Genomic DNA, 12,155 nt, shown 5'->3' on the forward strand with positions numbered 1-12,155 from the left:
TGTCGTTCGCTGCGGCTACAACTTTCCACTAATGGCCCCGATATGTAAATGTAATGTAAATGCACAAGGCCTCCTCGTGTGGGAGGAGGATATCGGCCTTCAGTCGCTGTCCATCATATCCATTACAGGTTGTGTTTTTTGGTGCTGTTTCACGCCCACGGGGAGCGCGGAGAAAAGCTCTGACGCCATTAACCACCTCAAAGGTTTTCGATCAAGCAGATGGGGGCAATGTTTGTTATGGCTTGACACCCCGGCCACTTTCTCACTTGGGATGGGGGTTCGGGGCAGGAGGTGAGGTTGTGAAGAGGTGATCGGGGTGGGGGGGGCTGCGGGATCTCCGGGTGAGCGATAAAGAGAGAAAAAATAAAAAGAGTGATGCAGCCAACTGCCTGTCAGCGCTGTCCACTTGAGATGATTAATGGCCACAGGCTGTGATGGACAGAGCCAGAGAGAGAGAGAGAGGCGCTCCTGTTCAGTGAAATCGCCAGTCTAGAAAGGAGGGAGTAATGGGGGTGTGGAGGTAAAGACAAGTGTTTTAGCTCTTTCTACTCCAGCCAGAAAACCCCACACGTCGCATTCAGCAAAGGCTTGCTCCATCCCAGTGTGACGCTCTTAATGTGAAGTGTAGATTCAGCTTAAGAGGGGCCACATGGTGTTCTATCGCCGCTTAAGAGTTATTTTAGGGGGAAATCCCTCCGTAGTCGATTTAGGCCCGTTAATAGCAATAAAGTGCTAAGCCGGACTTGTCTGTGTCATTAAGTTGCTGTGGTCTTGACGGGGCTAGGGAAAGATGTTCAGCATTAGGAGGAAGGGAGGAGGAGAGAAGGAAGGGGAGATAATGATTATAATGAAGACGTCTCATTTAGCCCAGTCAGTGGCTCCCATCATTCAAAGGCCTTAATTCAAAATGGCGTACATGGACTTCATTCAAATTTGTATTTTCCTTTTACTTAAAAATAACCCGCCATTTTTTTCAGTTACTACAGATGAGAAGAGCAGGCTCGGCCCACTTATATCTCACACACACACACACACGGACATAATTTGTGTCAAAAACAGATAAATAACTTTTTTTTATATATCTATATTTTTGTTTGGTGTGTGAAGAGTGGCCTCCCAGCAGGACGTTAGAGGAAGTTCCCTAACTGTAACCCTGAGACCGAGAGCTCTGTCCACACCAATTACACCATGAATGGGCTCTGGGGGATCCATGTATGCATTATATTACTCCCCCGGTCAGCCTCACACTGGCCCTCGTAACAGGCGGGTCCTCTGTACAAACACCACACTACAATAGGAACATTCTCTGGCTCTTTGATATGGCCTCATTTTCCTTTTTTAGTTAACACCCCACAACTTCTGGAAAGTGGCAGCACCTGGTTGGTTTAGCAACAAAAGCACTGGACATTGTGGGCACATTTGTTCATTTTAGATGGTGTCGGGTTTCGGCCAGAATGATTTTTTTTTTTTTCATTTAAGATCGACCTTTTCACACAATCCATGCAATAGTCGTCACACACAATCGAGTGATCCACTTATTTCCCCTATTTCTGTATTCTCGCTCAGTAAAGATGCAATTCTCACAATCGATGCAGTTTTCAGGACCCCAGAAGCGCGTTTTACTGAGACGGCGCCAATAAAAAGCAGTTAGGAAATGACATTTTGTCCTCTCTTGTCTTTCTCTCTCTGACATCCCCTTCCTCCTCCTTCGCCCCCACCCCATCCTCCTTCCCCCTCTGTTTATTGTGCTACAGTTACAACCACTGAAACTTGATAACACCATGGGGGATAGGGGCGGAGGGCCGCACTGTGGCCCGCTCGGTGAGGCCGGGGGGTGGAGGAGCAGGAGGAGGGGTTGGATTAAGGGGCCTCCTGTCCTACACGGGATGATTAATGATCTCCAAAGAAGCGGGGCCAACCTTTTATTTTTTTTGATAGGGCAAACGCTGACGGGCAGCAGACAAGGGAGTGACCGCCGCGTGTCTGTATGTGTGAAAAAAGAGAGTTAAGAGAAAAACGACGAGGGGCAGACGGGGAAACCACAGTAGGAGACGAGGACAGACGGGGCACCACAGGGGAGGCTAAGGGAGGCATCGGCCAGCTCGCCTAGAGACGAGGCCCCGCTCTTTCATTTCCCTTTTTGAAAGCACTCCGTCAGCGGGCTGAAACTGACCAAGCAGTCAGAAAGATAATCAGGCAAACGCACCAAAAAGGCCGCGGCTGGTGCCGAAGAAGGGCCCCTACTCTCAGGAAAGGGTGGGGACACACATGACACACAGATTCCAACCGCTGCTTTCCAATCATTACTCCAAGACGGACGCTAAAAGAAGAGACAAATCCTCCCCCTGCGCTCGCGATGAAAGATGTTGTGGTCGCCATGTTGATGTGTGCGAGGGCTGAGATTATCGTGGCAGACTCCACCCATCGGCTGGCAAATTACAGCCCCGTCTGTGGGGAGCGAGTATATGGTGGTTATGCTCCTCTCGTCTTTCAAAACAAGAGGAGATGGCCGTTTTAGAGTTTCTTTTTTTTATGTGTGTGTGTGTGTGTGTGTGGGAATGTCAGATTCAAATCTTAAACCTGTTTTTTTTATCTGTTGTTTCCGTTACCAACCGAGACTACTCCTTGTGTCTCTTCCTCTCTCTGTCTCTTCATCCCAACCCCCAATCCGCTCTGCCTCCCTGCTACTTCCTCTGTCATTTAGCCAGACTGTTCCTCGGGCCTGGATTGCCACTGTGCTGTCCATCTTTAATTACGACCATACTGTACAGGGATTTGAGTCCCTAAGCTGCCGAGCTGGGAGATTCTTAATCGCCACGCACGTAAGAAACTGAGCAGGGAATGGGACGAGCACGGGCCCCGAGCAGATTCATGCTTCCCAGCGAGGTCATCGGTCAGGGTAAAAATAACACGGGCTCCTCAGATCTGCGCACTTTGTTGTGGCTTCAGTGGAATACATTTGGAAATACCCTGAAAACCAAATGCTATTATATTTCTACAGTGTGAAGGGGCCGGTCGGTGAAAACACAAGCTGTTTTAATGAAGAGGGAATCGCAACACCATTAAAATCAACATCTTTTTGATAGAGGAACTTTCTAAAAGGCCTCATGTGAAAATGGCAGAGAAAAAACTAGATTTACGTAGATTCGGGTTAATACAAGATAAGCCAGGACTAAACACTTTTATACATCAAGAAGATCCACAGAATTCTAGTTTAATTTGAAACTCAAGCCCCTTTTGCACCTTTTTCATGTGAAATATTCAAATTCTTTCCACTCAAAATATATATGTATATGTCTTGTGTGGTTCTTTGCGAAGCTCTCCCGCGACCAACAAATTCCCCAAACTTCTGCTATCTCTGCATATCTGCGTGTCTTGCTTCTCCATCTGTGTCCTGTGTGTGCTCTTAAAGCAAAGTTTTCCGGCCTCCACACCCCTTGTGATGGATGGTATGAAACGCATTACGGCCCCCAGAGGAGCCCTACAGCAGCACAATAGCCCTGAGCTCACTTCCAGTGCTGCAGAGCTGGACGAGAGCCGCGCAGCAACGGAGACCAGAGTGCAAAGCGGCCTAATGGAAAACATTGCCGCTTTGTCGGTTGTTGATGTGGTTTGCTGTTTGGGGTGCGCGGATAGATAGTTTGGTCAGTTAACAAGTTATGATGGATGAGTTTTCATCGTCCGCGGCGGCATCCTTTTCCTGGTGCTTTCGTTCTGCTGTGTAACTTCGCTCCTCCAAAAAAAGTATTGAAAGCCTCGAGATTGTTGAGGCCTTCAGAACTATTACGTGTTTTTAAATGTAGCTTTTCATCCAGGGTATAATGTTTGGAGTTGATGCATTAAAGCGTTTGCCGCTATTGATCTCATTTGAAGTCACTCTGCATTAAGAGCATCGGCTGAATCCTTGAAAGGTAAATGTATGACTCACCGTCATGGATTCCAAAAGCCAAACGTAATTAGCATTGATGGGAGTCGAAATTTCCAAGACTCATGCGCATGCACACAGCGCCCCCAGTTCACTCGCCTGTGAGTCCACATGTCCCTCGCTCTCCTCGGCTTATAGCAGCTGATGTCTCCCGTATTGATCAGTGGTGCTCGGCCCCAAATGGGACTCGTCCGCTGATGGCTTTATCTGTCAATCCGGGTGTCCATTGATCGAAGCAGTTAGCTGTGTAATAAGGGGAGAGGGACACCCTCAGTGTTGCATCTGCCAGTGAAGACATCCCTGGCACCTACTTACACTTTAAACCAGCAGTGAGCTGTCACAGATGACGAAGAACATGTTTTTATTTAGTACGTCTTATGCATACTCTTTATGAGCTTTTTTTTTTTTTAATTAGTTCTAAATACGTCTCTCATTGTCCGTCTCTGAGATCTGCCAGATACATTTTACCTGAGCTCCGAGCTTATCGAGCGAGCCTAGCTCCGCAGCTTTGTCTCAAGAATCTACAGTTTATGCCAACAACCCCCCGGCTATTATGCGTACAACATACCATTGTCATGTTGCTGTGACACATACATTCTTGACATTTCTGCAAAGAGCAGAGATGGCTGTTTACAAGGCCAAGCTATTGGGTTACTTTTTCTTCCAGTCAGATGTAAATATAGAGCAGAGGTCGTCCACTACCTTTGTCCAAGCTGTTAAGTTTTATAATTGTGTCGCAAGAAAGGCATCGGCTGATTTGCTCTAGTGCATGTTATCGAGTGTGTTCGATATCCCATGCATTGCAGGTTTAAAAACTAGATGGATTAGGAGCGCTTGCACAGCAAACAGGTTTTGGTACTTAGTATTAATAATAGACATGTTGTATTCAAATTCTGTTGATTATATACCTCTTAGTGTGTTCATGCGTGTTCTTAAGTAGTTCAACTTGTGGATAGGAAAACAGCTTTTATTGACCGGACTGTAACTCACAATACAGGCCTGTATCGTCAGTGTTTATAACCACCACACATGTCAACAAAGATTTTAACCTCCCCCGCCCTCCTCTCTAAATGTCCTCGCTGTCATCTGCTGCGTTCGCCCTTCTATCAACAAGCTTGCTAATAAATTTGATTTCGGCAAAAGATATTTTTCGTCCAATCCCATTACAGCTGGAGGCTTTTAAAGCCAGTTCAAACAAGAGTGTCGGATGTTCCTCAGATGGACGGGGGAGATAATGAAGGATGCATTCAAACACTCGCAGCAGAACTGGATATCCAACATTAATACTGAGTACCGTTTCCATGTTGTTACCTTTACACACAATTTCAGCATATTTCCTATATCGTGTTGTGAAAGTATCAAAACTCAGATCTTACATCGGCACTAGCGATGCAAAGATCGTCAATAAATCCCAGCATTGACAGAATTGTGCAACGTGGGTGGCCTAACGTTGTTCCCACACTAAATGCATTGCTCATGCATGAGGCATGCAACAGGTTTAGGTGGTTTCTGCGTTTTGTGCAGAGGCGTACAGCCTACGGCGCTGAAGACATTAGAAAAACACACTCTCCTCAGGTCAAGCGTTGTCAAGTCGATCCCCCGTGGCACGTCCTCGCACTGTAATGGAGGTTGTATCATCCGATTCATTAATCATAAAGTGAGCGCACAGCGGGCTGGCATCGCAGTAGCACACTTAAAGCGCTGGGCCTTTGGCTAGTACATTGCAAATTCATCAGCCACCTGCACAATTTCACTGGTCAACTAGATGTTCATGGCAGACAAACATTCCCAGAGAGAGGTTGGTTGCCTTCAAATGGGGCCGCTGGGTGGAGGAACTAGACTCTGCCCGAAGCTGTAAAGGACGGATGCATAAACAGATACTCATAGTAAACACGAGTCAATCATTTTTTTTCTTCTCTTTTTGTCAGGCGCGAAACAGAGAGGGCAGGGGGTGAATGAATGCATTTCTTTAATTATATCCGAAACTTGTATTGCTTGCATTATAGTACATTTTATTTCTACTTTATATATTTATTTATTACTGTATATCAGAAACCAACATTTTCAGATTTCTGAGAACCTCCATGAATTGGAAGACCAGTCACCAACCATCCACCCGTCTCTGTCAGCTCCATATCAGCCGGCGTTGATTGGGGTCCAGTCAGTTGATCTGCTGGGTCTCTGGGGATCGAGGGGACTTGGGTTACCGTCAGAGAGGCCATCTCACTTTTCGCGCCATCCAACCTTTTCAATCCCCCCCACCCACTCCCCCTCTATCTCACCAGGTGACCCATCTTTGTGACACATGGAGTAGGTGTCATGTTTCCCTCTTTTTTTTCTTCTCTTTCTTCCACTCACTCTTTCTCTCTGTTCGTCGCTCTAATTCAGTTTCAAAGACGCCTCTCTGTCAAACGTACCAGGCGGGACAAACCAGTTAACTGTACTTTAAACGCCACATTAACTGCATCGGACTTGTCAGTGCAGAGATTCATTGCCGACTTGTACTGGGCGGACCTATCATCGTGTAATTCAAGTTCTAATAGTGTCATTATTCGCGGCCGGCGAGCCTCCCCAGCACGTGAACTGCACCCGGCGAGATTTACAGCCTCTGGCTGTTGTTTGGAGCCTCTGCCATTTTGCGATGTTTTACACCACATGCCGAAGCAGTTGACAGTGCACAGGAGACAGCTCCTTTTTTTTAAAATACTGTCTTGTCTGCTCACTGCAATAACTCTTACTAAGAAGCTACTCTCCCTGCTTCCTGAGTAAATATAGCTTCAAGTGACTTATCCATCATTGAAGGTTAGCTTTTTTCTTCTTCCCCTTTTTGTATTTGTTCATTTTGTCGAGACGGAAGAGTCATGGCGGCACAACAAAATAGGCTCATATGAAGTTAATTACTTGACCGTCATAAGTTAGATTCTCTATTTAATCAACAAAGCAACCTGTGAAGTGGGTTCCTGTAAAGAAGACCCAAATGTTATTTTGAGCTGACGTGTGTGACAGCTTTTTCACGTATTCACATGGAGCCTTCACAGTACTGTGCTTTGTGTCGTCCCCCAGCCACACATGTGTTAATCCCTTTTATTTGCACTGTTGTTGGTGTAGTCACATCATGCCATGGCGTGACTCGCTAATGCCGCAGCATTGACGGGCTAACATTGTCTTTAATGTCTCTGCAGATAGACACACGTGACTTCAGTTATTTATTCTTTAGGGTGTCTTTTGTGGAAAGTCTCTGTTGTCTTCACGGTTATGTGCAGTTGACAAAAGATTATATTTTTCTCCTCCCGGCCTTATCAGTCCACCTTTGTCTGTTTCTGCCTCCGCCAACTCGCATTAATCACACTTTATTGACACGACAGGAATAAAAACCTATGCAGCCGCCGGTATAGCGCTCATCGACCCACAATGCTGTATTGTGGACTTAATTAGACGGCCTCTCTTTCTATCTCTCTGTCCACGTCTCTATCAGCTGTGGCTTAAGCGTCACGCTTAGAATAGCGATGTATCTATAGTGTAACGTTACATTTAACTTCCCTGAATGTGGAGGGTGCATATCTCAACACTTGATATGAATTGGTCCGCCATGCTAGCGGTGGCTCTGCCTGGACTAAAGATAGCAAGTTCCATACACTCGAGGCTTTTTTACCATTTATGTCCCTGGCCGTGCATTAAAAATAAAACAAACATGCCGCGGCAGAGCAGGGTCCTGACAATATGCTGCGCCCGACGTACGAGCACGTAAACTAAACATCCAGGAGGCTGCCCGACGTAAAGTAAACACTTGGCATGTGCAGACCAGACATCTGTCTCACCTGTCAGTGTCTCTCTGTCCCGCGTTACCGACGGGTCTGGGCTGTTCTGTAACCACAGAATTCAGAAATTGGAGGTGTCGGCGAAAAGCGGGAATTGCAGCACTCGAGGGCCGTTTGAAACACCAACAACAGTAATACTCCCCGTTGCAGTGATTTACAGGCTACTTATTTTAGGCCAGAGAGTCTGCACGTTTGCTGCTTTGGCATCGGGGTTTCTCGCCAAAGGTGGGTCTTGTGCGCTAAGTGAGCGCACGTCAACTGAACTGAGGAAGTGGAGGGCAGGGATCCCTGGTTGGGTGTTATCTGGTGTGTGGATGTGGTGGCTGGGGAAGGTGTGGGTGGCTGGGGTGGGGGTGCTCTGAAAGGACTCAGACGCTGCCACGAGGTTAGGGGCTGTTTGTGTTGGCTGACACCTTCCTTACAGCAGTAATCCAGTCTTTCTCCAGCTGGCAAGTTACCACACCTCCCCCTCGCTCCTCAAAGCTCCAAAAATGGGCTTTTTCTTCTTCTTTTTTCTCACACTTATTAATCCAGCTCTGTTCTCTCTCTCTGTTTCTTTCCCCCCCCCAAACCCTGTTTCATCTGTTTTCCCATCCAGTCCAATGCGCTCTTTACTAGACTGATCCAACTAAAGCAGAATTAAAGCAACCAAAGGCTGTGAGATGATATAGATCTCCCCTCTCCTTCCCCTTGTCCGAGATCGCCCGTAGATGTTAGTGAAACCTCACACCAGCCGATGCTCATTCAGTAAAAATGCATTTCCTGTGTCTTGTCCGCTGGATGGCTGTCGCTCTGTCACTTAATTATTTAAAAAATGCCCATCATGTGAAGTCAGCGATATGCAATTTACCACAAATGGTGCCAGGGGCACCCAATTGATTTATTATAGAAGCCCCTTTTAATGTGAACAGCTGTTTCCTACTAAAAATAGGTCAGGGGTCAGATAAAATGACCTTGTTCCTTTTTTCTTCTTCCTTCCATTGAGATGGAAAGCTGGATGTGGGAAATGGGAATGTTTGATTCAGATGGACAGTGTCGGTTTGCTTTTGCTCAGCACATTGGTGCCACTACAAGTCATTATTACTGCTTGTGTCTGATCAATGTCTCCAGCCTCTGAAAGGACAGCTAAAAGGCTTTTTACTGGATTACATCATATTTTACTGTATAATTGAGTTTGCGTGAATGTGTTTTATTATCATTCTGTTGTGTGTTAATGGAGAGATTTATTTCCCCCTAATGTAAATGCTGTAAATAGTTCCTCTGCTGGGAAATCATCCCAGGCATAAAATTCAGCACGTAAAAAGATATTGATTATCTGCACAAAATATCAAAACGTACATCACCTAATATCAAACCCTGTCCAAGCGGGTTATCCCCGAGAGATCTGTGTTGGTCAAACTTCATGTGTCAGACTCTCCTTCTATATCTCTTATCATTTGAAGTCTAGTCGTTTGAAGAAAAGCCGTGTGGCTCCTGTGTTCACTGTGGAAGTCGGAGGAAGGACTTAGGGAGTGGTTCGGGGGCCCTCTGCCGCGGCACTTCCCACCAGAGCGACCTCTAACCCCGGGTGCCATTAATCACTAGGCTCCTGATGGCCCTGTCCCTGGGGGAAAATCAGTCCGGGGCAAAGGATGATGGGAGGTGAAACCTGCAGCCAATTACAGATTGGCTCGGAACAGCCGAGTGGACAAATCAGGGCTTTGCAGGGAGATGAAATACCCAATAGTTGCCTACTTTTGAGCCCTGCGTGGCCTAGTGGCATGAAGTGGTCTCGCGACACTGCCGATCACAGTGTCTCTAGTCTTCTTCTACAGACCAGTGGGCAACGTGGCTGAAATGGGAACAACTATAACGTCGGAATAGAGGGCACATTAAGGGACTGTGGGGCGGAGGAGTTGAGATGCTGTGATCAAAAGAAATGTTTTGGACCCGTCTAATTAAGCCTGTTAGAGCTAAATGTCTCCAGGGTTGGACACGGAGCAGATGTTGGACACCAAAGGCCGGCTCTCAAATTAGGGAACTCTCCGGCTAACTGCCCCACGTGTTGCCAATATGATTTTTTTTTTTTGTGTGTGTCAATTACGATATTATCAAAGGGGCTTTCCCAGCGCCTTCACATGTGCTTGAAATGTGAAACTGGGCTGATGAGAGCGTTGACTAATTAATGCTGTATTCGAAAGCTCCTCTGGTACACTTAAAATACAGAGATAGATATTTGGTTTGCTCCCTCGCACACGCACTCTGAAAGGAGTTGCTCGTAAATGCATGAAATACGATCTTGATTTGACAGCAGCCGCTGATAAAGGAGTGAATAAAAGCAAAGGCGTGAATTAAAGCCCAACTAACTGCTGGCCTGTCACTATGGGGGCCAGAGCCGTTGTGTCTCATTTGTTGTGCTCTCATTGTTCATGTCCGGGCCAGTATGAAAACATGGCTTCCTGCTGACCTGCAGTTTAATTCACACATCAATAACCCCCGGCTGATCTCTGACCCCTTTCGGTTGTACTAATTGTTTGATGCAGGATTGATGTCCAACGCTGCATTAAATAACTGACGTGGCGCCGGCAGCAGAGCATTCCTGGTGCTGTGACCCGCTGCGTGTTCTGGAAATGGGACAACTGCCCGGAGATGTTCAGTGGAATATCCAGTTTACTATCCCACCTTTTTAGAATAAAGCGTTGCTTCTTTTTACGTCCATTAGGAATTTGGGAACCACAATTGTGAACGTGAGCTTTCTCTGGAAAAAAAACAACCTATAAAAATAAATGTATGTTCTATTGGAGGTTTTTATACAGACTCAACATTTAACAGAGTCATTGAATACTAAATACTCTTCGTCTCCTCTTGCTCTGTGCGTATCTAATCCAAGGGATCTGTAAGGGAAGCTGCCGTCTTGGCAAAGGCCCTCTTGTTTTGTTAATTGTTAATTGGCTGTGGAGATAAGATGGCTAATTTCCCATAACAGCATTTTCTGCAGCTGAACAATACTAACCACGTACACACAAGAGCTGTTATGCTGCTGTCTTCTACATTCATGTTGCAGAGTGAGAGGAGGTCTTACAAGTATGTTTTGGGTTTATATACGTATGTTAATTTCTGACATCAATACCATCTGATGCAAGTTAATACCGTCTTCAAATCCTAATTTTAAATGGACATAATTAACTTAACAAAGGGCGGATTTGTGTGCAGTTGTATTGGATTGCATTAGATAAATAGACTGGTTCCACTGTAACCAGTTTAATTATTTCATATTATATTTGCACGGGCTTTTCTGCTCTTAATGTCTTGTTCTCTTGGCTGCGTGTAATTGCACTCTCATCCCATTGTTGACATGTTAAGATGCAGAATGAGGAAACTGTGGTGGCAAACTATGGTAGTTCAATATCGCAGCCTCATCGGCTTTCCCCACCCCCACCCCGTGTAGGGAACCACTGCTCCATAATGACATCTAAATAACCGGCTATAGGTCTCTCTCACCTCGCCCAAACGGAGTCCTGCCTTTTGTCTTCTAGAAATCTTTCTGAACAAACTTCAAGAGGGATTCTCAGGGAACACGACGGCAGCGAAAGCTTTAGTTTTGACGCCTCGAACAGAATAGTCGATATTAAGTTGTCCACTTGACATGTCGGAGCCATAGCCTGACAGAGCTGCAGTCCTGATCGCCACACGTATGTAGGTCCGTGTGTTCACCTCGGCCCCTTGCGCATGGCTTAAAGACATGTTGCTAACTTAAGAAAATGAATCGGGGCTAATCTTTGTGGCCTGATCACTCTGCTATTTTACCCGGTCATTAATGAGTCTGATTGAGAGCAGCCTGTGGAGGGGCTGAAGGATTGGCTGGCATTAGCCGCGAGGGCAAATCTGTGCGACTCCCCCTGCGCTAACAGCAGAGGGGTGTGGATTTACTCGACACAATCCTCTAAATGAGCTTCATTATACTGGCCTATCCAGGAGCCCCCCCCCCCCCCCCCCCCACACCCACCCACCGCTGCCCATGGATTAGCAGGTTGTCACAATCCACAGTCCCCTCCTCCCGCTTCATGCTTACACTGTTGCACATTGCACTTTTTGATTCTCCCCCCCTGCAAGCCTCACTGCAGATAAGCTGTTGACAAGATTAATGCATCTGTATCAAAAGTCTAGAGCCGCTTGGCTTTGTGTTGTTTGCGAATCCCCTTTTCGAGGTCAAGCCAGATTGCCTTAACTGGGCTAATATGTTTTCAAGCCAAATGTAACAGGCAGCAGGCCGGACACCCTTCTCTTACCAGCATCCTGACAGCACTTAGTATCAGTATCATGAGGTCTAGAATGACTCTGGGTGTTTCGGGCATTGATTGGTTGATGAATGAATGCATAATTTAGGATTCGCCCCGCTTCGTCATTTACACTGCAGCAGCTTTAAATGTATT

At 46.3% G+C, this 12,155-nt stretch overlaps 1 protein-coding gene across 1 annotated transcript in view; it reads left to right on the plus strand.

Moving 5' to 3' along the window:
- The window catches only part of LOC306735463 (AT-rich interactive domain-containing protein 3B), a gene marked incomplete at its 3' end in the record, with an annotated part of 43,439 nt that overhangs the window by 26,293 nt on the left and 4,991 nt on the right, over positions 1–12,155 (plus strand). The gene's annotated exons all lie outside the window — the stretch shown is intronic.

This window comes from Taurulus bubalis (genome assembly GCF_910589615.1).
Source record: "Taurulus bubalis genome assembly, chromosome: 4".
In the NCBI taxonomy this organism is placed as follows: Eukaryota; Metazoa; Chordata; class Actinopteri; order Perciformes; family Cottidae; genus Taurulus; species Taurulus bubalis.